General features: G+C 35.9%; 1 long non-coding RNA gene and 1 pseudogene across 1 annotated transcript in view; one reads left to right on the plus strand and one right to left on the minus strand.

The window, feature by feature from the left end:
- The window catches only part of LOC129531640 (uncharacterized), a 128,224-nt gene extending 114,952 nt beyond the window's left edge, over positions 1-13,272 (plus strand). Inside the window, exon 3 of the long non-coding RNA XR_008676940.2 lies at positions 13,224-13,272. This is a non-coding gene — a long non-coding RNA (uncharacterized lncRNA). The remainder of the gene's footprint in view (positions 1-13,223) is intronic.
- Positions 13,273-18,782: 5,510 nt separating this feature from the next.
- On the minus strand, positions 18,783-19,562 carry LOC101147998 (farnesyl pyrophosphate synthase-like; annotated as a pseudogene).
- Between the last annotated feature and the right edge of the window lie 5,826 nt (positions 19,563-25,388).

Genomic DNA, 25,388 nt, shown 5'->3' on the forward strand with positions numbered 1-25,388 from the left:
CACATTTAGTGTTACATAAATGGATTATAGAGTTCTCACCATAGCATATACAATGCTACATAAGGGGTCATGAGCTCTGACCATCACATATAAAGTGCTACACTACGGACCTTCTGAGATTGAATTTTGCACTGCTCTCTTCCTTCCTCACTGCACTGGCCTTCTTGATCAGGCTGTGTGAGCTCCTGCATTAAGACCTTTGCCTTTGCTCCTCCCTGGATGTGGGATCTTTTTCTCCTAGTTTTTCTCCATTCATGACTTCGTGCAAATTTTACTTTATCTTTAGTATTCCTAAATGACTCAATCCACTGCTGTGCTCTATACACACATCTGGATTTATTTCACATTGCATATTTATTTGCTTATTTATATTTGATTATCTCCCTCCTACCCAATCCAGAATTCATCTTATCAGAGATTCTGTCTTTGTTTTTATTTCTGTTTTCCCAGGGCAAAGGGCAGTGCTGGGCACATAGCAGAACCCCATTACATTTTTGTTGAATGAATGATTAGAGCACAAAGAGTAGGATTGCAGAATGGCTATAAACATAAAAATAATAGAGGAGGCCAGTAAAAAACTCTTTAAATAAAAACAGGATAAAATTCTAGTTTGAACAGCAGTGAAGTGAAGGATGGTTATGGAGAAAAATAACTCATTGTAAAGAACTGGTGACAGAAAGATGTGGTGGGAAAGTCAAAGTACAAAGTCATGGGTGAGGGCAGGATTTCTAACCCATTGATAGAAACATTAAGAAATGATGTAATTATAAGGGAAAATTATTTAATATTTGAAATAATTTCAGACATACATTAGTTACACAGAACTTTCACACAGATTCTGCAAATGTTGACATTCACTACATTTGCTTTTTTCTCCTCTCTCTTTCTACACACACACACACACACGCACACACACATAAATCCCTCTTATTTTGTAAGTATTCGAGATTCAGTTGTTTTTTTTTGTTTTTGTTTTTGTTTTTTTTTGAGATGGAGTCTCGCTCTCTCGCCCAGGCTGGAGTGCAGTGGCACGATCTCAGCTCACTGCAAGCTGTGCCTCCTGGGTTCACGCCATTCTCCTGCCTCAGCCTCCCGAGTAGCTGGGACTACAGGCACCTGCCACCACGCATGGCTAATTTTTTGTATTTTTAGTAGAGATGGGGTTTCACCGTGTTAGCCAGAATGGTCTCGATCTCCTGACCTCGTGATCTGCCCGCCTTGGCTTCCCAAAGTGCTAGGATTACAGGTGTGAGCCACCGCGCCGGGCCTGAGATTCAGTTTTCTACGTGATACCCACGACTTCAAATATTCCAATGTCAAGATGAAGAATACACTGTAATACAGCCATATTTGATGTATCAAATTTGTAAAGTGACATTGATACTATTTGATTATATAGTCCACAATCGTTATTCATATTTTCCAATTGTCCAGACAATAACCATTATCACCACCATCACAGCAAAACCTAGTACAGGAACTAATACTGAATTATACATTGCATTTATTTTGCACATTTTTAACTCTCCTTTCATTTGGAATAGTTGGTTTCCTTTGCCTTTCATAATGTTGAATTTTTTGTAGATACCAAGCCAGCTAGTTTGTAGAGTGTCTGATGTTACTTCAGGATTAGATTGAGGTTTTAAATTTTGGGCAAAAATAAGAACGATAAAATAAAAAGATAAAAAAGATATTAGTTTGAACATACTATTGGTGAAGTTAACAGTGGCAGTTTTATCTACTGTGAAGTTTCTATGTTTGTCTTTATATAATTAACAAGTATTTCAGAAGGTAAGTTATCAATGAAGTAAACAAAAAAGAAAAAGAGTGTGGGCAACTGTATTAGAGTTCTCCAGAGAAACAGAAACTATCTATCTATCTACCTATCTATCTATCTATCTATCTATCTATCTATCTATCTATCTATCTATCTATCTAATCTATCTTCTATCCATCCACAAATATATGCATATATAATTTTATAACAAGGAATTGACTCACACAATAATGGCACCAAGAAGTCCCAAGATCTGCATTTGGCAAGCTAGAGACCCAGGAGTGCTGAGTATGTGGTTTCAGTCTGAGTTCAAAGGTCTGAGAATCAGGAGAACCAATAGTGTAAGCTCCAGTCCAAAGGCCAGATAAAATAAGTATTCCGACTCAACTTAGACAGAAGGAGTCTCCTCTTACCTGACAGAAGGTCAGGTTTTTAATTCTAAATAGGCCTTCAATGGATTTTGTGAGGGCCACCACATTAGGGAAGGCAATCTGCTTCATCAGTCTACCCATTAATTTCATACAGAAACACCCTCACAGACACACCCAGAGTAGTGATTGACCAAATCTGGGCACCCTGTGACCCAGTCAAGCTGAAACGCAAAATTAATTAACCATTACAGTAAATAGTGTTAGTTTATTACCTGAGTTTAAAAAGATGAAAAATCAAGACTATCCTTTGCTTTTATCAAAAAGATGTTGTGGATTGTGGCACTGTGAGTACAGAAGCTAGATTCCAACGACTGAGGGGAGACCAAGAAAATGAAGACAGTAGGTGTTTACAAACCAATAAAGTTTTTGTTTTTGTTTGTTTCGTTTTTGAGACAGTATCTTGCTCTGTCACCCAGGCTGGAGTGCACTGGCGCAATCTTGGCTCACTGCAACCTCCGCCTCCCAGGCTCAAGCCATTCTCCTGCCTCAGCCTCCTGTGTAGTTAGGACTGAAGGTACATGCCACCACGCCATGCTAAGTTTTGTGTTTGTTTGCAAAGACAGGGTTTTTCTATGTTGCCCAGGCTGGTCTCGAACTCCTGAGCTGAAGTGATCTGCCTGCCTCAGCCTCCCAAGGTGCTGGGATTCCAGGCCTGAGCCACCATGCCCAGCTCCCAAGAAAGTTTGTAGTGAGAGATAGAACAGAAACAAGCCATTGCCAGAGGAGAGGATGAGATGTGGGATCAAGAGAATATGAGGTTTTTTTAAGTTTATCTATTGTTGTTTTTTTCCCCAGTAGAAGAAGGTTTATACATGCTTAAATACTGACAGCTGTGGCAAGTAAAAATGAAAAGAGGTTGAATATTTCAGATAAATAGTATAATAGATGTAATGGAGATTCTGACAAACATAAAAGGGGATGTGATTCACATCAATGGGGGAGGAATTTGCTTTAAGCAGAAGAGTAAACACACATTTTACATTACCAGGATGGAAAGAGTAAATGTAATACACAAGCAGATTCATTGGTCTACTTGGCTCTAGGAAACAGAAAATTTCTTTTCAGTGGCTCTGGCTTTGTGAACTGAGATTTAAGATCATATTCCAAAAAAAAAAAAAAATTCCCTGTGGCTGTCTAGGATTGCAACTAGCAGAGCTAGAAACAAATAAAATGCCATATGTAAATAATTATGTACAAGAATATGTTTTTTTTTTATTTTTTTATTTTTTGGAGACACAGTCCCACTCTGTCACCCAGGCTGGAGTGCAGTGGCCCCATCTCAGCCAATTGCAATCTCCACCTCCTGGGTTCGAGCGATTCTCCTGCCTCAATCTCCTGAGTAGCTGGGACTACAGGCATGTGCCACCAAGCCTGGCTAATTTTTGTATTTTTTAATGGAGGCAGGGTTTTGCTATGTTGGCCAGGCTGGTCTCAAACTCCTGACCTCAGGTGATCCACCTGCCTTGGCCTCCCAAAGTGCTGAGATTACAGGTATGAGCCACCGCGCCTGGTAGATTATGTGCAAGAATGTTTAATCAACATTGTTATGATAACAGAAATTCTGGGATCATCGTCAATGCTCATATTTTAAAAAGTTTAAGTGAACTATATTACAATTATCTCAAGAAATATAAAACTACTATAATTAAGAGTGAAGTTGATTTGGAGAGACTTCTATGATGCAGTGCTGAGAAAAGAAAGCTATATAGGCCAATATAATGTGATCTTCATTTTTTAACTGGCAAACAATGACAAAGAACTACATAGTCATAGGCATTTTGTGTGTGTGTGTGTGTGTGTGTGTGTGTGTGTGTGTGTGTGTGTGTGTGTGCATGCTATAGGTACTATGACACTGGAGTAAAAGGGTGTAGAGGAAATGAATACACGAGATTGTTACCAGTGGTCACTTTGTCAATAGCAGTTAAAGGGGAAAAGCAGAGTCATGAGAGAATGGGAGATAAAGGGTAATTATAAAAACTAAAAAGTGCTGTAAGGGAAAAATATATGATAAAGACCCATCTATGCAAAATTATTCACATTTATACATATGCTTATAAGAACATCACAAATGTTCGAATTGTGATTACTGCTGGGCGCAGTGGCTCATGCCTGTAATCCCAGCACTTTGGGAGGCCAAGGTGGGCGGATCATGAGGTCAAGAGATGGAGAGCATCCTGGCCAACATGATGAAACCCTGTCTCTACTAAAAATACAAAATTAGCTGGGCATGGTGGCACATGCCTGTAGTCCCAACTACTCGGGAGGCAGAGATTGCAGTGAGCCGAAATCCCACCACTGCTCTCCAGCCTGGCGACAGAGCGAGACTCCGTCTAAAAGAAAAGAAAAGAAAAGAAAAGAAAAATGGTGATTATTACTGGGTGCTGCGAGTATTTGTTAACTTTTTCTTTGTAACATATACTCAATGTTTTATTTTTTATTAGAAACTTTTTTTATATAATGAGAAAAATAATGTATGAACCAATTTCATTGTGGAAATGCAAGTAAATGATTTTTTCCAGTATACGAAAGCCATTTATTGTTATTACATTTCCCAGACTCCTAGGACTTACAGTAGTATTTAGTTAATTGATGGGTTTTCCATTTTTTGAGACAATTATGCAGCCTGCAAAAATGATAATTTTATTTGTTATTTTCTTCTTTGTTTCTGTTTCTCTCCTGTAATAGAACACACAGCACCACTACTATGTCATATGAGGATAGCAGTAATGCTTAGCTTGCCCAACCTTAATAATCATGCTTTAGGAGCACATATGTAAAATGCTTGGCTGTTTGAGGTAAATTTACTTACCATGTTAAGGAAGTAGTTATCATTCTTAGTGCAGGAAGAGTTGACCACAATTATTGTTGTATTTTACCCATTATCAGATTATTTTTGCTTTAGTCTACTAACGGATGAAATATACTAATAGGATTTCAAATGTGAAATAATTGCAACATTTATAGGATAAGATACATTATTTTGAATAATATTTTTAATGTACTGCTGAGTTGCTCTTATTTACATTTGTTTTAGGGTTTACGTGTGAGATTGGTTCATTTTCAGCATAATAATATCAGTGCTTGTGATTTACTCTATACAAAGGAAAGCAAAGAGACTGCGTAATACTTCTCTGAATTGCCTGATCTCTTAACTAAAATGGATGTACTGTTTCATCGTTTTGGTCATATGAATGCATGGCTCTGGAGCTGCTAGTAACCTTTGACATTGTTGATTTTTCCTTGACATTTCATTATGTGATACAGATTAATGCTACTGTTTTTATGTTCAAAAGACATTATTTGTTACAACAATAAAGTGAAAGTTATTTTCTGTAAAAAAAAGTTTCTAAGTCATTTAAGTGTTTCCAACTTCGCACAGAATTTAAACGAATGAAAATTTCCTGAGATTCACATAATTGAAATGTATAAGCCACAGGGTGAATAAATAAATCAATGGCCAAATAGCCCTAGTAAAGAGCAAACAGAACTATTGAGGCAAAAACACAAAGTTCAGAAAGAGCATGCTTATGATTCCTTTCCATGTTTACTCAAAAGGTTTATTTTTGAAAGTTTACCATATGTAATTCTCAGATATCAGTATAAGCTAAAAATGCAAGTATAAAATTTCTAGGGTTCTCTACAGAAAATAAAAAAAAAACATGATTTAAAATAATTAGACCAGGCATGGTGACTCACACATATAATGCCAACACTTTGGGAGGCTGAGGTAAGGGGAGTGCTTGAGCCTGGGAGGTTGAGACTGCAGTGAACTGCAGTCTTGCCATTGTACTTCAGCCTAGGTGACAGAGCAAGACCCTGTCTCCAAAAAAAAATAAGTAAATAAATAATAAAAATAAACAATGGCAACAACAACAAAAATTCAAAAAGCCAACCAAACAAAAAACCCAAAAACCTAAAATAATTTCTAAGAATATAATATTTACTAATATAGTATACAGAAAATTGCACCATAATCTTCATTAAGAATGTGAAATTCTATGCTTTTTTTTTCAGGTTGAATATCAGCATTGGCATAGCCTGTGATTGGGACAGTACACTTTAAAAGGTGGATGTGATCTATTGAATCTGTGCCACCTAAAGTGTCAGTCTCTACTAATTTGTAATGAAGTTTTCAAATAAAATTGATTTTCTAGTAGGCATTTGCATATACAGTCAGATCCTTCTGTGCAAAGGATTCAGATATGTTAAGCAGACACATAAAGTTAGAGTTAAAAATTTTAAAAAAAAGTTTTTTTCTGTTGAAATTGCTATTTAGATAGTTTGAAATTTAAATACATGGCTGGGCACAGTGGCTCATGCCTGTTACCTCAGGACTTTGGGAGCTGAGGGGAGCAGATCACTTGAGGTCAGGAGTTCGAGACCAGCCTGGCCAACATGATGAAACCCCCTCTCTACTAAAAATACAAAACAAATTAGCCAGGCATGGTGGTGCATGCCTGTAATCCTAGCTACTTGGGAGGCCAAGGTGGGAGGATTACTTGAATTGGGAAGGCAGAGGTTTCAGTGAGCCGAGATCACGCCACTGCACACTCCAGCCTGGGTGACAGAGCGAGACTCCGTCTCAAAAAAAAAAAAAAAAAAGAAAAAAGAAAAAGAAAATTTAAATGCATTTAAATTATGCTCCATTAGTTTTTTTCTAATGCCTAAATGGGGATGGTATAGAGGTCTCCAACAGAAGTCATCGCCTTTTTTTATTTTTTCATTTATTCCCATCAGTTGAAACACTAATGTGCCTATGACTCCCAAATATTTATCTCTAATTCTGACTTTTTCCCTGCTTGCTAGACTCACATAACTTGAATGTCTCATAACTGTATCAAATTTAAGAATTACAAAATACAACTTCACCCCATGAATTATTCTAAAATTGTGTATCTCTGAAAAAGTAGCACCAAAAACTTGTATATCAATTTTTATCTCTTGGTCTTCTTCACTTTCTTATGTATTTGATGTATCATAAGGTTATTTTAATTGTACTTTCTAAATAATTTCTCAAATATGTTCATGTTTCTCCATCTGCACAACCATTACATTAATCCAAATTACTATCCACTCTTACTTGGACGAATAAAATATCACCCTTACTGGCATTTAAGATTTTGATCTGAACTACCTATGGCCTAGTCCACAAACAAAATTTAGAGCAATCTTTTAAAATCATCTACAAAATAGCAAAACTAAGTTGTATCATGTTTCTCTCCTCCTTAAAACTCTTATCCCAATTATCCCAAATAATATCCCAGTTATTGAGATTTGATTATCCCACATTGTATACTTGTATTAAAATATCACACGTACCCCATACATAATCTATAATAATGTATACATAAAAATTTAAAAATATATAGTTAACATCCTAATACACTTTGAATTCCAAACATAGTTTAATCCTACATTGTTCTGCAAGATGTAGCCTCTGTTTTTCCACCTTCTTTTTATTTCTTACACTAACTTTCCTGGTGACTGAACTCCATTCACCCTACATTGACCTTTGCATTGTGTCCTAGCCCAGTTCTTTCCCTCAAGGACTTAACTCAGTCACCCCTCTGAATCTTCTGCTAGCTACTCCTTCCCATCCTTCAAGTGCAGCTTAAACCTCATCTCAAAGAAGTCACCCAGGAGTGCGCTCTCAAAAGCATAGTCACACCCTCTTATGTTCTGTCTTCTCTATTACTACAATCACATTTGTTCTTTTCATTTTACTTACCACAATTACTAATTAGAACTTTATATATTTACTTATGTATCTGTCCTGTATGCTGTTCAGCCTGGGTGACGGAGCGAGACTCCGTCTCAAAAAAAAAAAAAAAAAAAAAAAAAAAAAAATACAAGCTGGACCAAGAAGATGAAAGTCTTAGTTTTCAAAATGTAGGATAGATTTATCTTTACACATGTAATCTTTAGTCAGTAATTTTATGAGTGAATGACTTAAAAATTGTAAGTACAACTGCAAAAAAATGGTACGTAATAATTATTAATACATAAGTAGTTCTCTCAGGAAAAAAATGGTAGGTAATAATTATTAATACATAAGTAGTTCTCTCAGGAAAAAACGACCTTATGAGTGTACAGTTTCTGGACTCTCCATTCTGCTGAATTAAAAAATTTATTCATCCTTACATCTCAATGTTTTAATTATAGTAGCTTTATGTTAAGTCTTGATACCTGGTAGTGTACGTTTTCCAGCTTTGTTCTTCTTAAAGATTTTCTTAACTACTCTTGGCTCTTTTCATTTACACACACATTTTAAAATAACCTTGTTAATTTCCAGAAAAATTCTGCTGGAAATGTCTATTTTTTCATGAAGTCATGGATCGCTTTGGGGAGAATTGACATATTGCTATTGTATTGGTAAAGATTCTCAGAGACACAGAGCTGATTGGCTATATAGAGAGATAGCTGTCTGTCTGTCTGTCCTGGGGGAGAAAGAGGGGAAGAAAGAGAAGGATTTTAAGGAATTGACTTACATGATAGCAGAGTCTGGTAAGTCAAAAATCTGAAAGGAAGGCTGGCAGACTGGAGACCCAGGGAAAAGTTGATTGCTGCAGCTTGATTCTCAGGACCATCTGCTGATAAAATCCATTTTTCTCTGGACAGACAGTTTTTTCTCTCTTAAGACCTTCAACTGGTTGAATGAGGCTCACTTACATTATAGAGGGTAATGTACTTTACTGTACTTTATTCAAAGTCTACTGATTTAAATGTCAATCTCACCTACAAAAATACCTTCTTAGCAACATCGAAACAAGTCTTTGGCCAAATATGGATGTACCATGGCTTGACCAAGTTATCACATAAAATTAATTACCCTAAGTCCATCCATTGTCAACTTGGCACATCTCCTTAAACCATACACATCTCCTAAACCATACTTGATCTCTAAATAGAGACAATAACAAGATCATAGTTCCATCTAACATGCTACAACTATCCTGCATATAACTGAAAACGCATTAACCCTTTCTCTAGAAGTGGATGCAAAGTCCATGAATGAGATTCACTTTTCTGTAATATCCTGTAACTATGTTACTATGATGTGACATTAACAATACTTAAATAATATGGTAAGGGGATGAAAGAGGGAAGAAAGCAAAGAATTTTACTTAATACACACACATATATACATACAAAACAAATATACTCATAAAAAAATGAGGAAGAAACACCCATAACAATGACAGTCCTTGTTTTTGTAACTGGTAATGTGATTGTTACTGATATTTATAATTACTTTCTTCTAGTAACCATTTTGTATTCTCTTTGTTCTCAGCAAGAATTCAGCTGGTTGTGATTCTTTACGTGTATTTTTTTAGTTATCTTTTCATTATCAATTTGTAACATAGTTCTTCTCTAGCCAGAGAAAACATTGAATTATTTTTTATCATTTGAAATTTGTTGAGTCTCGCTTTATGGTCTAACAAATATTTGGTTTTAGAAAACATTCCATAGGTACTTGAAAAGAATGTGCTCTGTCATTGTTCGGCATGGTATTTTTACATAACTCTATTAGATACAGTTTGTTAATTATATTGTCCAGATCTTCCATATACTTATTTTTGTCTGTTCTATTAGTAATCAAAGAGGTATTATAGAATAGAGATCTCTCATTTTGATTAGAAGTTTGTGCATTTTTCCTTTCTATATTTTCACATTTCATCATTCTGTTAGTTTTTGGTTTGTATGCATTGAAACTATATTATTAAGTATATAGGAATTTAAAATTATTAGTACTTTAGGTAAGAATGTTCCTCTTTATCTGTTATTAGAAAGAATTTTCTTCAAAAAGTCTACTTTATCTTGTATACTGTAGCTACATTAGAAATTTTGCTTTTATTAGTTTTGTATGGCGTATTTTTCCATTCTCTTATTTTTGGTCTTTATGTGTTCTTACATTTAAAGTAATTTTTCCTCTAAGCAGCATATAGTTAGGTTTAATTTATCCAACATTAGTTGAATCATTTTTTTGTATTAGCATTCAATGTAATCACTGATGTATTTGGGTTTGCAACTACATTTTACTACTTTTTTATTTGACTAAAATGTTTTTATTTCTCTTTTCTCTTACTATTTTGTTTTTTCTTGATTAATGAAGTTTTTATTATTCTGCTTTTCTCTTGAAATTGGTTGTCAGCTATATATTTATTTTACTACTTTTTGATTGACTATTACCCTACAGATATTAAGACACTGTAACATTAAATCTTAAAACACTCAACTTCCTGTCTTTTCTATGCTCACCCTATTAATTCATCATGTCTATCTGTTGAACTATCGGAATTTCTGAGTTAGCACAAATTTTCTGTCAATATTTAGAATGAAAAAGCTTCTATGAAGTGATTACAGTTTATCCTTATACATTCAATATCATATTTGAGTATCTTTTCACTGCTAAAAATGCAATAAATTCAAATTGATATGTAAGAAGTGTTTTAAAATGATGTTTATATAACAAATTCTAACTTTCTCATTGTTAATAATAGTTTAATATTAATTACCTTTATTATATAGACTAAAAAATAAAATAGAACACTGAACTACTCAAAAGTCATTACATGCTTATGAAATAATGTGTGAGTGCTATCATATGATTAATCCCATACACATAACATTTTCATGCTTAAGTGAATTTTCCCATCTTGAGTAAATAATTTCCTGCAATAAAACAATAAAAACATCTAATTTTAACGTGGTTAACTTTTTCAATTTGCTCGATTTCAATCAAAATCCAATTGATTTTATTTGTTTCCACATAAATACCCATGTTTATTAATTTTCTAGTGACCCTTGTTAACAAATTTACCAAGCTTATTCCAATCCAATCTATTATCAGCAAAGCACAAGAGTGATCTTTTCGATGAAGTAAGTCATGTCCCTTCATTTGCCTGCTTTAAGCACTTCAAACATTTCCAACTGACTTTAGTGTATCATGCTTTGGGTACAAAGTTATTCACCACATATTCAGAAACTTTTCACATGCTGTTTTCCCATTCTTTTCCTAGGCAGCTCTTCTCTTCCTTCTAGACTCTGCTATATTATCTTTCTCCTGCCTAACAAATGTAGTTATTTTCTATTCTGTCACTCTCTATTCCACAATCCTAAATTGTTATTCACAGCATTTTACAAAATTTACAAATGTACTGATTTCTAGTTTGCATATTTGATGTCTATCATGCACAATATTATGAATATAGGTATTGAATTGTTTTGTTCATATATATATATGTATGTATGTATGTATACAACCTAGCATAGCACCAGACACATAGATATATGCAAATTATTTTTGAGCTCTTTGGAAAAGTGAAGGCTGGAGATTATACTTTTAGAGCCATCACTACAATACCTAAAATATTGAGATTAGATGAGTTAGTTTAAAAGATAATATACCATGAAGTAAATACAGAGAGCTGAGACTCACTGTGACCTTATTCTTTGATTAGGGTAGGTAAGAGTTAATAAGGTTAAAATTGCATGTATATATACTCAAAAATAGTTCATTCTATTTTATCCTCATAAGGGAATATATAGAAACTGTTATTTGGAAAAACTGAAACATCTACAAAGAATTTGTTGACCATTCATCTTTCAAATGATTGCTTAATTAACTAATGGCCATTATTTTTATTACAATATTTATTTAGTATACCACCTGATGCAATAATGCAGTATTTGCTAACTATGTGAGTTAGGATAAAGTTCAGTTACTGAGGAACCAATTAAGAGACCTTAATAATATAGCACTTTTCTGTGCTATAGAACTAATGACATTAGTCACCATTTTTTTACCTTTCTGCTTCACTATCCTCAAGGTCATCTATGATTTAGGTTGGATACCAGAACTCCAGGGTTTCTAAAAGAAAAAGGGCACAAAAGAAAGTAAAAATACCCATGTTCCAGATAAAGTTTTAAGGAGCTTTACTTGAATCACTACCCAATAACATTTTACATCTCATTGTTGACTCCTGACTACAACGAATACTGAAAAATGTAATTCTTTAGCTAGGAGTTTGCCACATAAATAAATAAATAAAACAGAAACTCAGGTTCCAGTAAAAACTAAGATGGGTAGAAGGGTAAACCAGATATAGGACAGAAAAATAACAGTATCATGTGTGTAAGACGTAACGATTTTGAAAGATGTCACTTTAGAAGTACTTACATATAAAACTCCATACCTCTGGCAAAATAGAAATATTTTCTCAGATGGTGAGAGCTAAAAATATGCTGCTTATTAAAAGAAATCCAGTAAGTATTTTATTTTGAGATTTTGTTACCATTAATTTAGTATTATTTTCAAGTTATATGTGAATCATAATTGCATTTATAATCTTATATTTGTTGATTATTATATATTTAAAACTTTTTTCCCTATCTTATTAAATTTATTTTACTCTTACTTTGACCTAATGGGATTCTGTTTAATGGTGCTGTGGAAGAAATTTACACTTCAAATAATTTCATCATTTTGCAATTTTTAAGAATCCAACAGTTGAAGCTGTTTTAGAAGATCACTATAATAGGCTCAGGAAAGTGCGTGCATAGAGTAGTTTATTTGGCATACTGGGTACCAAGTAGTACATTTATTTAACTTCTCAGCGCTTCATTGGCATTTTGGTGAAAAGAGGTGACGGAGGCTATTTAATTAACCTCAAATATTTCATTGGCATAAGAAACTGGATCATCTGCCAGAATCATTAGCAATTTATAAGCTGAGTTCAGCAGCAAATGGTCATAAATTCAATCACATGTAACCTTTCCAGTAAATGACACCAGTCAATTGAAATTTATTATGGGGGAAATCACAGACTTTGACATTCACACTAAATACCTAGAGCATTAAGATTCCACTTGCCAGAACCCTAGATATCACTTTGTAGATTATGTTCAGAATTTTAAAATGCAGAAATGATGAATAAGAACTAAGCAGTTCATCTGACTGTTATCAAGAAATATGAGAGGTTCAATATTTGATAATACTTCATTTTCTTCAACAGGACGAACTTATACTGTGGGACCTAGAATGATAACTCTGATTACTGAACAGTAAGTGTCATAAAACATTGGTGAGTACATTTTGGTATAGTGTAGAGTCTGGTGAGGGAGCTTGCTTGGCAAGTTTCCACTAGGTACTCATGATGAATAACCTGAAAAAGCAATCAAATTTCATTTTCTGCATCTTTAGTGGTAATGTGAGGTTATACTTAAATAAGGTAGAGTGTAATTGATTTTAGAAACTTGATTAAATTATCAATAGCCTGGTATAAATATAGCCTGAATGATTTTAAACTAAGAATACGTTTGTTTTATAGTCTTGGGAATGTTGGAGAAGTGAAGAAGAAGAATAACCGGAGGATTACATCTATAAGATATTAACAACATTCAATATCGGTTGTTCGATGCACACACTAATATGATCATTTTGATTTGTTAAATTCAATATACTGCCAAACTGCTTCATCAAGTTTAACTTTTCCAGTAAATGACAGAAGCTAATCATTATTTACTAAGTGAGAGCAAAGTGCCTTGACAATCACGATTAAGTGTGTTTTCCAAACTTGAGATTTCACTTAGTAGACAGGGCAATCAGTATTTGTGACACAGAGTTAGTGAGTAAACACTAACAGAATTTTAGGATGGCTTTCAGATGCATCATATGGCAAAAATTTAAAGTTGTTTTGGAAGTCAATCTTGCATCATTACACAACATCTGACATTCCACTGAAATAGCACAATTAAAAAATTGTATCTAACGGGCGCGATGGCTCACACCTGTAATCCCAGCACTTTGGGAGGCTGAGGCGGGCGGATCACAAGGTCAGGAGATCGAGACCACCCTGGCTAACACGGTGAAACTCTGTCTCTACTAAAAAATACAAAAAAATTAGCTGGGCGTGGTGGTGCGTGCCTGTAGTCCCAGCTGCTCTGGAGGCTGAGGCAGGAGAATGGTGTGAACCCGGGGGCAGAGCTTGCAGTGAGCCGAGATTGTGCCACTGCACTCCAGTCTGGGTGACAGAGCAAGACTCCGTCTCAAAAAAAAAAAAAAAAATTGTATCTTAATATTGGCCAGTATAGAATTTGTTCAAGCTGATATTTTAGAGGAACAGTTCAGAGTAAAATTCCATTAGTAATACAACCACAGACAGCATTATAGCTAAGTTAGATGCATATTTTCAATTAAAAAGACATAATTAATATACAGAAAAATCATTTTAGCTATGAGTTGTATATCTGTACCAATTTTACTTTTTCTTGCTGAAGTTAAAACATGTTTTTAATAGAATAAATATTTGGAAATTTACTTTTTTACTGAAAGGAATTTTGACAGTAAGGATATTTTTATTTTAATATATTTCATCTTTAAAATATGAAAAAGTAACACTGTCATAAAAATTGCATGAACATATATTTTGGAAATTGAGATTATATGCTGACTTTGTTCCACACAAGAAGACAGTAATTCAGTGATGTGGTTCCCAGGGTTAACCCAAAGCAATTCACACCACGAAACATGTTACACACCAAAGCGCCCAATTTAGTGACATAAAACAATGTTCTTTTTATTTCCTTATAATTTTTTTTGGTCAGTCAAATGTTTTTTTTTGTGTGTCTTGACCAACACATTTTGATCTATACTGGGCTCTTTTATGCATCTATAGACTCATCTGGCAGTTTGACTGGCAGATCTAGTTTAGGGTGATATTCTATAATTGCCATACTCATATCTGACATATGTCACCACTGGCTGTCAGCTGGGTACATCACTTCTTCTCCATAACGGCACTTCATCTTCCAGAATGCTAGTTTATACTCATTTATATGGATATAGGGTTCCAAGTCCAACAAGAGAGTAAATCCTAGTATGCAAATACTTTGCAAGTGTCTGTCTGCATTATATTTGATAAAGTTCCATTGGCCAAGCAAGTCACATTGAAGAGCATAACAAGCAGGTAGTGAAAGATTTTAGTTTTTAAAGATGTTTTATACCTAACAATTCATTCTTTATTATTTGCCATTAAGATACATGGACACTAAGGAAAAACATGGACAATCTTCTATTTTTTTCTTAATATTCACGTAAAAAAGAAAAACAAATAATATACTGAAAATTCAACTTTTGATTACTTTTTCAGAGTTAAATAGTTAGCAATCAAACAATTTATTAGAAGCTTGTATCAGGTAAAAATAGGATATTTAGTGTAAATATGATTTTCTTTACGGTCCTTGATACATCTTTTTCACCATTTTCAACTGAAATATATATGTAAACCTAGGGGGTAGGGACCACAATCAACTGCAGAGAATCTTCATGTAATCATAAGATCGACTGAGTTAAATAAAATAAATCAAATCTGTGAGCAACACATAATATTTGTTCAGGATTAGAATAAAACTATCTGCATGAAAAATGTTTAGAAGAACCTCTATTCATCCACAAATATCTTCTCCTTGTCCACAAACCAGGGTTTGTGCAAGCCTGGAAATTAAATGGCATACCCTTTCCTGAGTGTTACTATTCCTGAGTGCTACTAGGCCAGGGATTTGGCCTAGGTCCTGTTGCTCACAGCACAGAAAGCCAGTCACTGAGACAAAGAGTAGTGCCAAGGAAGAAGGCTTTAATTTGGTGCTGAAGTCATGGAGACAGGGAGATAAAATCTCAAATCTGTTGCCTCAGTCGACTAAACTTAAGGGTTTATACAGCAGGGGGAAAATATAAGTATGTGTGAGAAAACAGGAATTAGAGAAGGATAAGGGAGAGGAGTTGATTAACAGGCACAGGTGATCAGTTAGGCAATCATGAGGGGTGAGGGGTCAAGCATCTCATTGACCAGATGTGGCGATCTGGTGAGTTTCAGTTCCTTGATACTGTCTGGGAAGCCTGATAGTTGGTTTCTTGGAAAAGGAACTTGGATAAGACAAATGTAAGTCTCTCAAGTTTTAAGACTCTGAAGGTCAATTTTTATGTCTATTCAAAAGAAACCATAAACATGAATTCTATGCGACAGTGGGGCTGGCTTCACTGTCTTTGAGGTCATAAAGTACCCTTTTATTGGCCTTCTCCTCAACTTTACCTCTTGCTTTGACAATTATTTAGGAAATACAAACCTCAGGGAAAATAAGGAAAAAAGGAAGTAAGATGAGTGAGAATGAAAAAGCATTCCACACTGCCAGAGAAGAAAAAACTCAGACTGCAATAGATTTATTTATATAAATAAATTTGTGTTTATCTAGATGATTATTTTTGTCCAGATTTCTTATTGCTACAGAACATCTTCTAGAGATGTCCTTTATAATACTTTGACTTAAACAATTAAATAGTCATAACAGCTATTGGGCTAAAAAATGTTGCTTGGCCATCACCCAAATAAAAATAGGGGTGATGAATTCTTTCTTACAGTAAACACCAGGGCTGGGCAGTTACCAACTCATCTGAGATTGAATCAACTGTCAACAACTTGGCTTATGATGAAGAAATCACCACAAACTAATCCATCAAGTACACTATACACATGTCTTCCAGATGAATCTCTCTAACATGCAACTATGACAGCTTGATGGCCTTTAGTGGTATTTAATTGCCAAGCTCCTAAAACTGATTTCCAATATTCTCCATGATCTGGCTACATCTCTCCTCTCTAGCCTGATATTTAACTATGCCGTCCATCAAGCTTCACTTTCCAAGAATGCTAAACTATTGGTGATTCTTGCCTCTGTTCTTTTGTTCATATTTCTCTCCATCTTGAAATTACCTGGTGCCTTCCTACATTCTCTCTCTCTCTCTCTTCACTTCCTTAAATTCAAATTTAATTTTATTGGATTCAATTCACTTCACACAACTCAGTATGTTACTTCTTTACCAGGGGACTGTCCTTGAACTCTGTGGTCTGGGTTAGGAATGTCTTCTCTTGACTGTCATAATAACTTTTATCTGTCACTGTTCTAGATTGTTCTTACCACATTTTATAATTGTCTGTTATGCAGTATTTCCAATATATCCCTCCCTATCTCTGCCTCCACTGGGATGGAAACTTTCTAATGTTAAGACTCCCAATGTATCTTTATGTCTCCAGAAATAACACTATGATGAATGCAAAGGAAACAATGCATAAACCTTAAGTAAATGAGTAGAGAAAAGCTGTGACTAAGAGTAAAAGAAGATGGACAAGCTGGAGAGTGTGTAAATAGACAAAGTCTGTGGAAAGCAATTTGAAAATATGTATTATGAATATTTAAATATTTATAATTTTTGAGTCAGTAATTCTACTTCCAAGATTCTAAGTAGTCTAAGAAATATGAATAGATGCTATACAAATATGCATATAAAACCTATAACAGAACTATTTTAAAATGCTAACCACTTTAGATAACCCAAATGCCCATGAATACGAAAAATCTAACTCAATCCTGGTATATACATGTGATGAAGCATGGAAATAACATTTTTAAAAGAATATTTAAGGATATGAGAAAATGCTCTTAACACAATAGCAATTCCATTTTTGATTCCTTTATTATATTTCCCAAAGTGTTGCCTATATAATGTTGATTTATTATCTTTATTACTCTGAATATTAATTTAATCAGCATAAGTTTGAACATTGTTCTCTTTTCATTGATTTTTTTCTATTATACAGTGATTCATGTCAATCTTTAAAATCAGGCATTTCTTTAACTCAGGAAAGCTTATGTCTATTTTATCTTTGATTACGGCTTTTCTTACATTTGTTCTAATATTATTTTTAGAAAATATGAACTTACATTGGATTTTTCTCTTATATAAATATCCATTATCTTATTTGGATATTTTCTGCTTATTGGCTATTTTTCTCTGACTTCTGGATTCATTTAACACATTAAAATTGAAATCAAGATTCAGATTTTGTTACAGAGTCACTTCTGCATATTGTTATTTCTGGTAAAAACCACATGTACAATGGCATTTTAGTTTCCTTTTATATTTTTTACTCATTCAGCTTTCTTATCCCCTTCCACATTTATGGATACCTTTCCATTTCAGTCATTATAATATAATTTTGTTCATGTGTTTAATAGAGCCCATAATTTATTGAATTTTACAGAAAAAAAGTACTTTCCAAAATTTGTCTTGTGTTTTATAAATGGAGTTTTCCAATAAATCTGGAATAGACTTTTTCTATTGCTTACTGTAATGAAGTTTTTATCAAGTTTTATTTTCTCCCAGTCTTGGAGAAAAATAGATAATATGCTGCACATATACAAATAAAATGTTGTTGCATCTTTCTTGCTGACGTCTCACTGTCTACCTGGTTGAGCAAAATCTTGACAAAATTTTCTTCCTCTTAGATTTTAAATTATAGGTTTAATTGACTTTCAAACCATAAGTACAATGTTTAATATTAGTAGCTATTGTTTAGCTAGTGTTAACACTATTGGATTGAGAAAAAATGTTCTTTTACAGGTTGCTGTGCCTTCTATGCAGATAATTTAATCTTAGATTATTATAAACTGTTTATAATGCTTCTTACTCAGCAACATTAACTCTCAGAGTATCCTGATCCTATATCCTATAAACCCATTTATGCTACATACTTGCCATCAATTCCTGCCATGTACATGGCTGCACCTACAGGAAGGTAGAAGGAGTAGAAAGCTGTCTTGTACTTGACAATAGATTTGTGCCTCTTTTCAGTGAATCTGCCAAGATCCACATTGCCCTGGGGGGCTGTGATGAGGTCCAGGGTCTGCCTCATCTCAGTCTGATAGGAACTCTGCGGGAAAAGCGCAGTCAGGTTCAGGTAATAGGGCTGCTCCTGGCAATAGATCTTCAGCAGGTGGTAGATGCAATAGATCTTCAGCAGGTGGTAGATACATGCTTCCAGAAGGATAACATCATTGATGGCATCTAAATCCATGCCTGGCTTCTGATACCAGCAGATCTGTCCCCGGCAGGTGAAAGATGAATCCATGATGTCATCTGCCACCAGGAAGAAAGCTTGCAGCAGTTCCACACACCAGCCCACAGTCAGGGCCCATTGGAGACTATCAGCAACCTGTTTCCTTGGCTCCACCAGCTCCTGGAACGCTACTAGCACCATCAAACCTCGGTGATACTTGCCTTCAATGGCATCAAACCTCCTTGAGCTGGGCAATAGCATCTCCTGTCTCTGGGTACCCCATCTCATCCTTAGTCAGCACCCTAACAATCTGGGAGAAGTGCTGTACAAAATCCTACTTTTCTTGGGCATAAACATCTGATTTCTGGTCTCATTCATTCTGAGGGAGGAGCAAAGGGCTCTGTTCCTGGATGTGGGTCTCCATGACCCTTTAATAGACTTCCAGGATGTTTCATAGTACATAGTCCTGTACTATGAAGTTGTTAATGGGACATGAGAAGACCTGTGATGTGGCAGGGCTGGTGGTGGGAGATGAGGGTCAGCATCTATAAAGAATCGCTATGAACCCTATGCATTGTCATGGTGGTTGAAAAATACAGGTACATAATTAATTTTTTATGGGAACACTTTCCCAATACTGAATCATGTGATTATAACTTTCCTAAGCTTATACCTTGTAGTTAAAAATTTCTGTATTTACATAATTATTTTCTTAAACCTATTATGGAGACTTAACCAGGCAACCTAATTTTTCAAATATTCAAAATGGAAGTCAGAATATTCCTTTAAATAATTATCATACCTAAATGTATTTTTACAATATTAGAAACTTTTATCAATTAAAATGTAATATGTATTAAAGCAATGAAAGAAAAATGTCCCTTGTAGTCACCTCTAAAGCTTTCTACATATAATTAACTGTGTAACTCAGTGTCAAAAAGCAAAGTATATCAGTCAGAATCTTGAGTAATTTATGACTGAAATTCTGAACAATGCCTAGATAGAGCAGAAAATAGTGACTATAAACTCAGTCCTTGCTCTGAATGCCCTTGCTTTAAAGATTTAAGTCCCTAAAATGATACAAATTTCATTTTGGATATTTAATTTCTTTTTTCTTAAGTAATAAAATATACATAAGTAATGTGGCAGAGGTGATGATGAATGACTTAAAAGAGATAATCCTCTGGAGAATAATGATAGTTTATAATATTAATGTTATAAGCAGTGAAGACCGAAAAAAGGTTAGAGGCATAGCTTATGTCTTGTGACTTCCTATGATATTTATTGATATAAATGCTATAGCTGTTCTTGGAGTTTGAAAATCATTTCGATGATTGGTTGCCAATCATAGATTAAGAACTATATTTCATATTGATGGTTACTCAGTTGAGCTGTATACACAGCTTTTAAATTTAGATTCCTTTGCTACAACCAGGAACAGAATATCTAGGCTTAAAGTATAGATATATCTAGTTTTATCCCAAATGACAAGGTACTTTTCTCCCTTTAGTGGCTGTAACCTCAGTGCCTAGAACAATCTGCAACAATTATGAAAAGTAGTTGTTGAATAAATCAGCAAAATTTAGGAACAACGTTTTTATGGATCACATCTTTCATTTATTAGAATGCCCAAACATGCAGTAACCACCTCAATTGTTATATGTTTGTTGCACATCATGCTATTTTCTTTGTAAATCCTATTTTTAAATGGTACTTCTTGAAGTTCTTTATTGACTTATTACTTCTCTTTTTCAAAAGTTAGGTATCCTCCCATATTTTTCTACTTTATAGGGACAGAGCATTAATTACTCACCAACTAATTGATAATTCAATCACTTTGAAAGTTTCACTTCATAAGCATTAGCAAGAGTCATGGCTGTGGATTATAGTTATAAAATCTGTAGCCAAAAGTTATGCTAAAGAGTGTTGTATGTTTAAGAAATAACATGAAGGTGCTCTTTGCCCAGGGCAGATAGCAACACCCAAGCATCTGCCATTTACCAGCCACCACTGCTGGAATAGTTCCTCAGGGTAGATGTATGCACACAAACAACTGTAGCAGATAAAGGAAGATTGAATAATATATAAGTTGTAAAGTTTTGTTTTCAAAGCCCACTCTAGATTCCTAATGAACTAGGCTGCAGCATGTGAATACTATTAGGTTGGTGCAAAAGTAATTGCAGTTTTGCCATAATACTATAGATATAGCCTCGAACTGATATTGACTAGCTTGCTTTTCTCCCATTCTCCCTTCATAAGTTTTTTAAGTCTTGCTAAGGCTGAAGAAAGGCCAGTCTATTGAAAGGCAACAGGTGTGCAGTGGGAGGGGCAGGCAAGACGGCCCACTGGAAGCAGCTGTGATCAGAAGACCCCTTCGAAAAGAACTACAGTAGCATGTGAATCCTTCACCAACAACTGAGGTATCCAGGTTCTCTCATCAGAACTGACTAGGCGGCTGCCATGACCCAAGGATAGGACATAAGAGCAGTGTGGTCCTGTGGCCCACCTGAGTGCCACTCGGGGCAGAGGACCCCCTACCCCCACCCCACCCCCTTCCAAGGGAGGCAGTGAGTGAGCACTACCTAACCGGGGAAACCATGCCTTTTCCACAGAATTGTGCAACCCACGGATCAGAAGATCACACTCGTGAACCCACACCACTGGAGCCTAGGCTCCCAAGCCCAGAGCCGCTCAGATTTTCAACAGCCTCTCAGGTAGAATCTGTTTAAGTCAGCTGAGTTCCCTAGGGGAGGGGCGACCAGTACCATAGCTGCAGCTGGCTGCTGTCTAAGCAGTTTGAGCCCCTTGTGGGGAAGGGCTACAGCCAACACTGGGACTAATAGCTGCCTAACACACCAAGCTCCCTGGGTGAGGGAATGGCAGCAGCCATCTCTATAGCTCCAGGCCATGCTTTTCCCCTGCTGGAGTTAGGGAGTCTCAACAGTTTGGTCCCAAGAGGTGTCCTCCACAGCCCAACACACCAGCTGTGGCAGACTCTGGCCAGAGTGCCTCTTTAGCCCTGACCCTGACCCTGACCCTGACCAATCCCTCCTCACTGGGCAGGGCCTCCCTGCAGGAACTCCAACAACTCCAGCCAGGGCCTCAGGGACAAAACTCTGATCTCTATGGGCCTGAGCCCCTAGTGGGAGGTGTGGCCGCAGTCTCTGCGGACAAGCAGATTTACTCTTTCCTCCTCCCAGTTCTGAGGAATCCGGGCAGCCCAGATAAGTGGGTTTCCCCCCAGAGACAGCACAACCCCTCCACTGAGGGACAGTCAAAGTGCTTCATTAAATGGGTCCTGTTCCCTGTGCCACCCAACTGGGTGAGACCCTCCAACAGGGGTTGTGCCCTTTGAAGTCAGAGATCCCAGAGGAAGGAGAAGGCACCCATCTTTGTTGTTCTCCAGCCTCCTTGCTCCTCCCAGGCAAGGGAGCAAACCAGATGAAGAGGACCTGAAGTAAACCCCCAGCAATCCGCAGCAGCCCTACAGAAGAGAGACCTAACCACTGAAAGAAAAACAAACAAACAGAAAGCAACAACAACAGCATTAGCAATAACAAAAAAGTTCCTACAAAAACCCCATTTAAGGGTCTGCAGCCTCAAAGATCAAAACTAAGCAAACTCATGAAGAAGAAAAAGAATCAATGAAAAAATGCTGAAAACCCAAAAAGTCTCTTCTCTTCCAAATGACTGCAATGCCTCTCCAGCAAGGGCAGAGAACTGGATGGAGAATGAGATGGACAAATCGAGAGAAGTAGGCATTAGAAGATGGGTAATAACAAACTCCACTGAGCTAAAGGAGCATGTTCTAACACAATACAAAGAAGCTAAGAACCTTGATAAGAAGTTAGAGGAGCTGTTAACTACAATAACCAGTTTAGAGAGGAACATAAATGACTTGATGGAGCTGAAAAATACAGCAAGAGAACTTCGTGAAGCATACATCAGTATCAATAGCCACACTGACCAAGCGGAAGAAAGGATATCGGAGTTTGAAGACCACGTTGCTGAAATAAGGCATGCAGACAAGATTAGAGAAAAAAGAATGAAAAGGAATAAACAACGCCTCCAAGAAATATGAGACTATGTAAAGAGACTGAGACTATGTAAAGAGACTGAACCTATGACAGATTGGAGTACCTGAAGGAGAGGGGGAGAATGGAAAAAGCTGGAAATCACACTTCAGGTTATTATCCAGGAGAACTTCCCCAACCTGGCAAGACGGGCCAACATTCAAATTCAAGAAACACAGAGAACATCACTAAGATACTCCATGAGAAGATCAACCCCAAGAAGCAAGATCACTGGATTCTCCAAGGTTGAAATGAAGGAAAAAAATGTTAAGGGCAGCCAGAGAGAAAGGCCAGGACACCTATAAAGGGAAGCCCATCAGATTAACAGAAGACCTATCAGCAGAAACCCTACAAGCCAGAAGAGAGTGAGGGCCAATATTCAACATTCTTAAAGAAAAGAATTTTCAACCCAGAATTTCATATCCAGCCAAACTAAGTTTTATGAGTGAAGGAGAAATAGTATTCTTTCCAGACAAGCAAATGCTGAGGAATTTTGTCACCACCAAGCCTGCCTTGCAAGGGCTCCTGAAGGAAGCACTAAATATGGAAAGCAAAAACCAGTACCAGCCACAGCAAAAACACACCAAAATATAAACACCAATGACACTAGGAAGAAACTGCATCAACTAGTGTGCCAAATAACTAGATAGCATCATGATGGCAGGATCAAATTCACACATAACAATACTAAATTTAAATGTAAATGGACTAAATGCCCCAATTAAAAGACACAGACTGGTAAATTAGATAGAGTCAAGAACCATCGGTTTGCTGTATTTAGGAGACCCATCTTATACGCAAAGACATACAGGCTCAAAACAAAGGGATGGAGGAAAATAAGAAGGGCATTACATAGTGGTAAAGGGATCAATTCAACAAGAAGAGGAAACTATCCTAAATATATATGTACCCAATACAGGAGCACCTAGATTCATAGAACAAGTTCTTGGAGACCTACAAAGAGACTTAGACTCCCACACAATAATAGTGGGAGACTTTAACACCCTACTGTCAATATTAGACAGATCAATGAGACAGAAAATTAACAAGGATATTCAGGACTTGAACTCAGCTCTGGATCAAGTGGACCTAATAGACATCTACAGAACTATCTACCCCAAATCAACTGAAATTCATTCTTCTCAGTACTACATGGCACTTATTCTAAAATTGACCACATAATTGGAAGTAAAACACTCCTCAGCAAATGCAAAATAACTAAAATCGTAACAAACAGTCTCTCATAACACAGTGCAATCAAATTAGAACTCAGGATTAAAACACTCACTAAAAACCACACAATTACATGGAAATTGAACAACCTGTTCCTGAATGACTCCTAAGTAAATAACGAAAGTAAGGCAGAAATCAAGAAGTTCATTGAAACCAGTGAAAACAAAGAGACAAAATATCAGCATCTCTGGGGGCACAGATAAAGCAATGTTAAGAGGAAAATTTATAGCACTAAATGCCAACATCAGAAAGGTAGAAAGTTCTCAAATTGACACCCTAACATCACAATTAAAAGAGCTAGAGAAGCAAGAGCAAATAAATCCAAAAGCTAGCAGAAGACAAGAAATAAACAAGATCAGAGTAGAATCAAAGGAGATAGAGACATTTAAAAAACCCCTTAAAAATCAATGAATCCAGGAGGTGTTTTTTGAAAAGATTAACAAAATACATAGACTGCTAGCTAGACTAACAAAGAAGAAAAGAGAGAAGAATCAAATAGACACAATAAAGAATGATAAAGGGGATATCACCACTGATCCCACAGAAATATAAACTACCATCAAAGAATACTATAAACACCTTTACTCAAATAAACTAGAAAATCTAGAAGAAATGGATACATTCCTGGACACATATACCCTCCCAAGACTGAACCAGGAAGAAGTCGAATCCCAGAATAGACCAATAACAAGTTGTGAAATTGAGGCTGTAATTAATAGTCTCTCAACCAAAAAAAAAAAAAAAAAAAGCCCAGGATTAGACAGATTCACAGCTGAATTCTACCAGAGAAACAAAGAGGAGCTGGTACCATTACTTCTAAAACTATTCCAAATAATTGAAAAAAGGGACTCCTCCCTAACTCATCTTATGAGGCCAGCATCACCCTGATACCAAAACCTGGCAGAGACACAACAAAAACAGAAAACTTCAGGCTAATATCCCTGATAGAAATCTATGCAAAAATCCTCAATAAAATGCTGGC

The sequence above is a fragment of the Gorilla gorilla genome, chromosome 1 (genome assembly GCF_029281585.2).
Source record: "Gorilla gorilla gorilla isolate KB3781 chromosome 1, NHGRI_mGorGor1-v2.1_pri, whole genome shotgun sequence".
NCBI classification, from domain to species: domain Eukaryota; kingdom Metazoa; phylum Chordata; class Mammalia; order Primates; family Hominidae; genus Gorilla; species Gorilla gorilla.